We start from the raw sequence: 6,182 nt of genomic DNA, 5'->3' as shown, positions 1-6,182 counted from the left end.
GACATTCATGCATGCCCTATTGATTCTTGCTTTCAAAGGAAACAACAAAACGCAAAAGCTTGCTGATTATTGTCTGAAATTTTGTGATATCAAATCTGCTCAGTAGGTGTTCGCTGAAATGACAAAGAGAGTTTTCTTGTAGAAAAAATTGTTCTCAGTGTCCGGCACCACCGCCCAGCACCTCCCCGTCACCACCGCCCCCGCCCACGACCATAAAAAGAAACTCACTCTCATCACCCTCATCTTTCTCACTCCTAACCCCCCTCACATGCAACAGAAATGGGGTTTATGGACTTCAACGGCAAAAGTAGCGACATTGTCTTAGAAATTGAGATTAGAAAAGAGTATTGAAGAACATATTCCAATCTTTTTTACTTCTTTATCGCATGTGCGGATATGAAATTTGGGGATTGCAATTAGGGACATGAGGATGAAGGAGCAGAGGGAGACGATGTTGAGGCAGACAGAGTCTTAGCTGACGACGGAGAGGCCGGTGTAGTTGAGGAAGGCAAAACAGAGATTGCTTCCACGGAGGAGAGGGAAAAGACTTCCCCAAGCAAATTAGCACCATTGGCGTGGCCAGGAGGACCCAATTGGTCTGCTCCTCGGCAGCTTCCACAACGGACTCATAGTCGGAGAACCACTGGATGCCCAAAAAAATTGAGATCACGGCGAGAATAAGAAGGACGGGGTAGGGAAGAGGGTACTAAATGAATCCACCAAAACATGTATCATGCAAATCTCATATGAGCCATCGAGATTTACTTGTCACACGTCAGCACACGAATGATCTTTCTTTTTCCAAGAAAATCTTGCTAGATGGTCTAACATGATTTGTTTAAATCTCGTTAGATCATTCAGCGAGATTGTAAGGATCAAAATGAGGAATGTTTTCCAAATCAAACTATTATTTAATATTTTATTAAAAAATTAAATTAAAATTGAAAAAAAAAACTCTTACGACTTACATGGTAGCATTTAGGAGTGGGTTTATGGGAAAAAGATGTAAAAGGAATAAAAAAAATATATATTCGGTGAAGCCAAAGGGGAAAACGGCTAGGTTCAAATTGGGTTGTTAAGGAATATTTTGAGATTCAGAAATAGTTGGAGAAATTATTAAGGGGACCTTCCTCTTCACGTGTCCGTGTGCCTATTTTCTTAATATTAGACATGTAATAAATTGGTCATATGTTCATTAATATGAAAAAGAAACTTATTTTCAGTAAGTGTATAATTAAAGAAACAGGCACACAAACATGTGAAGGGGGAGATCCCCTGTACAATTTCTTGAAATAGTTGTAGGGTTCAGATTTCTGCACATACATATGAAATCAACCAATAAAAACACAACATGTGTTTATGACTAGGGCCATCACGTCGAATAGTGGTTGTTGCTTCTCCATCCTCTCTTACTCCCAAACCAACATCAACTATTTTGTTGCATCGTCGTCCATTATCTTATTTGTTCAAACACCATCAACCTTGCATAATTCATTTTCAGCTATGATCAGAATTTTTGCATCCATTCATTGTCCTAAGTTCTTCTACAAGCTTGTCCTTATTGGTGGTTACCAATCTTCTTTTATTATCTTTTGATGTTCAACTTTTTTTAGTTTCTAGTTTAGATTTTCAACACATTAGGTGGATTTGATAATTTTAATTTCAACTTTTTTTTCAAGCAACCAAACAAAGGAACCGCATAGTTTTTAAAATAAAAGCACCTTTGGCATGTGGTTGTGGGCTTGAGAGGGGAAAATATATGAGGCCAAATGTAGAAATGTAGGATATTTTTACTAATGGATTTCATTTCTTAAGTGAAGAAATTTACCCCTTTAAGTATTTCTCTAAAGTATTAGATACTTTGTTCTTGCACTAAATACCTCTAAATAGAAGACACACTCAAAAAACACAATATTTAGTAGGTCGATTTGATTTGTTTACAAGTCTAAAAAAGTTTCTAGCCTATGTAAAACAAAATGATATATAAGATTTACAGTTTATGACATACCTAAATTATATAAAATGACTAAACACGTTTTATTTTAAGGAAAGTAATTAATGCAAAGATTATTTTGTAATATTTGAATTAATTTAAGGGCACACATGAAATTGAACAATTTGTAGGAAAAATATATCTTTTTACTTTTGAATTCTTTAAATCCATAGCTTTTAAAAATTCACTTAAAAAATTATAAGTTTAACTTTTTGGGAAAAAATTGAAAATAATATATACCAAATATCCAAGACCACTTCTACCTTTTAAAAAGGACAACTTCATTGGGGCCCCGCGCGCGGGGGGGGGGGGGGGGGGGGGTGGGTTAAAATTCATCTTTATTCCACCAAAGGTTTTTGTGCTTAATGGTATTTGATGAGATTGGATGCAAGTGATCGCGAAATGGAAACATGAGGCTTAACAGTTAATTTTTTAGGTTAATATATAGAATGCACGCGCAAGTAGGGGACATGTGCTTCCCAAAGAAATCATAGTGATCCCTATAATTGAGCAAGATTCCAAAAAAGGGAAAAGGCGGCTAATTAGTTTGAGTGCCTAAAGAACCACAAATGTTGTCACTCAAAATTTCGCAATGATGTTGTGAAGAAAGAAATTCCATCCTCCCCATACAACTTTGCAAAGATCCAAAAGTATATATCATATTCATTTGCAACAGTGCTAATAAGTATTAGAAAGACCAAATGCTAAGTATACAAACATTTGAAGTCTAATCCACGTACAATTATACAATCATGGAGCTTGTCCACAAGGATAGGGATGGAACCTATCAATGGATCATCGAGCCCAAATATCATATATGATGAAGGCTAGGATGTGTGTTAGTGGGTATATAGTTAAAGTCTTAATTAAAGATATAATTTTAAAAAAAATGAGAAAAGAGGTGACCCTCAAATCAAATCAAGAGGTCACCACTAACCAAATTCTGACATGTGGCCTAGGGTTTTTAAAAGCCTAAGGTGACCCTCTCCTCTTTTCTCTAACTTTTATGTACACTAGCCCTAAAAGCCATCACTATCGTTAAGCTAGCTACAACTCCAATAGCACCTGCCCCCTCTCAACAACTACTCTTGCCTCACTACAAGCTACTGTACTAGCACTGTTGAACCCCCGTACTAGCACTGTGGAAGCCCCAAGCTAGATAAGTCCATATAAAAAATGGCCAACTCTAGTAGGCTAAACAGGCCTACTAGATAGACTTGCCAAATCTAGTAGGTCTAATAGCTCCAATTGGAAGAATAGTAAAATACAACAAACAATACAGTCCCACAAAAGCCAATTTTAACAGGGCAACTAGACCCACTTGGTAAAATAGCCAAGCCTAGCTGGCCAAATATCCCCACTTAGTAGAATGACCAACTTTTGCATGTGGAATAAGCCTACTTGCCCCCAGGGCATGGCTCAGGTGGTAAACTCGTCCACTGGGTGTGCCTCTCACGAGGTCAGCCTTTGCGCCTCCCGGGTTTGAGTTTCCCCTAGGTTCTTGAATTTACACCCTCGTGGTGCTGTGGGGCCGGTATCACGGGGCGCAGGAATAGTCTTGGCTGTGTTGCATCCCAGGGTAATCTGGTAAATGCCGGCTGAGGACACCCGGCGATATAAAAAAAAAAAAATAAGCCTACTTGGTATAATTGTTAAGTTCATAGGCTAGATAGGCTTACTTTATAGAGTGGCCAACTCCAATAGGTTTACTTGATAAAAATAGCCAAGTTCAACAAGTCAAATAAGCTTATATGGTGAGGCCCACTTGGCAAAAAAGCAAAGTCAAGCAAGCCAGATAGACCCCTTAAGCAAAATGGCCAATTTCAACGAGCAAGATTGACCCAGTTAGGAGAATGGCTAACTCGCTAGATAGGCCACTTGGTAGAATAGCCAAGTCTATTTGTAGTAACTCGAACTCGGAAAATAAAAAGAAATAATTATAAAAGAGAGGAATAAAGGAAAATCAAAGAAAATGAAGGATTTTGGTTTGGCAGAACCCAAACCATCGACGGTTTTACAGAGAATGAGAAAAAATGTTGATGGTTTTTGGTCAACTGGGCGAGTCAACTACCAAACCATCGACGGTTTTATGGGTACAGGGAAAACCGTTGATGGTTTTCTCCTGAGTTGCTTACCTATAAATAGATGTGAGCTCATTTTTTTTTTTTTAGAAAAATCAAATTCCTCTCTTTTGCTCTACTTAGGTTTCGAATTTTAGGGGTTCTCTTGGGTTTCCCTCGCTCTCCTAAGGCTACTCGTGGTATTTTCATACGCTCTAGGCGCGGTTCTTTTGTTCCAATTCGTAGAAGCTTGTTTTCGGCCGATTCAGGAAAAGCTAGGGTTTCGATTTTCGAGCATCTCAGGTTGTTTTCGGGAAAAAGGTATGGGGATTATATTATGCCAGTTACTTTTGCAAGTTTTAACTGATTGAAATACTGGATATGTTTATATGTATATAGTTACGGCTTTTCTAGGGTTTTTGAGCCTTGGGTTCGGTTAACCTATGTTATTTTCAAAACCAACCGATTAAATTCGAATATGATATTTTTGGGTTAAAGTACTGGGCTTTCTGAACATTTACACTAGTTGGAATTTGTGATTTCAAACCTTAGGCACGTTTTAATACGAACCAAAGGTAGTAGGGTTGATTATCTCCGTTTTCCGGTACCTACCTACGTATCTATATTTTTAGTAAAGTAACAACTTAGAGATACTCATACCCCTATTTTCAGCACAGTGTCTATTTTCTCAATTAGTATTTTATTTATGATTTACCTGGTGAAAATTTGTGTGGCATGAGTACAATTTTAATTGGCACGAATGAACAAGTTTTGTGTAATATTGAGTTGTAACGGCTAGATGCCAAGATGTGATATGACAGCTATAAGCCGATATGTGACATAACAACTAAATGTTGAATCAGATATGCTGATTTTATATTGAGACAATATATGATAGATATTTCACAGAATTACGAACAGTTTATGTTTTATACAGTTTTATGAAAATGAATTATGATTTCAGTATTATGATGTAAATTGTCATATATGATTATAGAGCCGTGTGATTATGATGTTATGTTATAAGCACGGTACCATAGCTATATGTTGGGAAACACTGTAACCACACGTCTTAGATAGAGTGTGGTGTTGGATAGTCGATTGGAGTCCTGGGGAGTACTTCCTAATGTAGAATTTCGGGGCCCCATCCGATGTAGAATTCTGGGTGCCCCTCCGATGTAGAATTTCGATTATGGGGTAGGCTCAATCGTACTTACTACCTAGTTTGACTTAACTATAGTCGGTCGGCTATATGTTAGGTCCAGCCTATTGGTTGCACAGCCCGTCATGAGGAGAAACATGTCGTAGTAGTATGTGATAGCGTGACGACGCTAATTCAATAGTCCAAGTTGTATCTTCTACGCATATATAGCCATATTTACTATAGAATAGGCTATATTGAGCCAGCAGTATATTACTGAGAAATTATGTATTTTTAGATATTCAGTTCAGTACAGTTTTAAAATGTCATTTAAATGTAATTAAATGTTGCTAGAAATATGTTTACACAAAGTCTTATACCAGCCATACACTGATAATAATATATTCCGTCTTACTGAAAAGTGTCTCACCCTATCATACAAATCATGTTTCAGGTCCTTCAAGGGATCATGTGGAGACCCAAAAATTATAATAATAATAATAATAATAATAATAAAGAGGGAAAAAATGATTTTTGGCTAGGGAAGGAGAAACCGACAACGATTTTCTAGAGAGGATAGAAAACCGGCGATGGCTTTCTGGAGAGGACAGAAACCGGTGACACTTTTCTGAGAGTCTGAGAAAACTGGTGACGATTTTCTTGGCAGTACTAAAAATTATAAAGTCCCACGAGCTTCTTTGTTTGTAACAAAACATTTCTCCTCTCTCTCTCTCTCTTAAAAACCCTACAAACCCCTCTCCAATTTCCTTCGATTCTTGCCCTGTTAAGCCCCATTTTGATGATCAAGAACCACCATAGGGTTCCTGGAAAAATTCTCTACAACGTGGGCGAAGCAGATTTTCGGTTTGGGGTTTCAGGGAACCACTCCAAAAATAAGGTAAGGGTGTTAAATATAAGTTTTTATGGTTTATTTGGAGTATATAGAGCCTAGAAAATACTGAATGATAAATATTATGAAAATTTATCT

The sequence above is a fragment of the Malania oleifera genome, chromosome 8 (assembly GCF_029873635.1).
Source record: "Malania oleifera isolate guangnan ecotype guangnan chromosome 8, ASM2987363v1, whole genome shotgun sequence".
NCBI lineage: Eukaryota > Viridiplantae > Streptophyta > Magnoliopsida > Santalales > Ximeniaceae > Malania > Malania oleifera.
Note: the sequence above shows the minus strand (reverse complement) of the source record.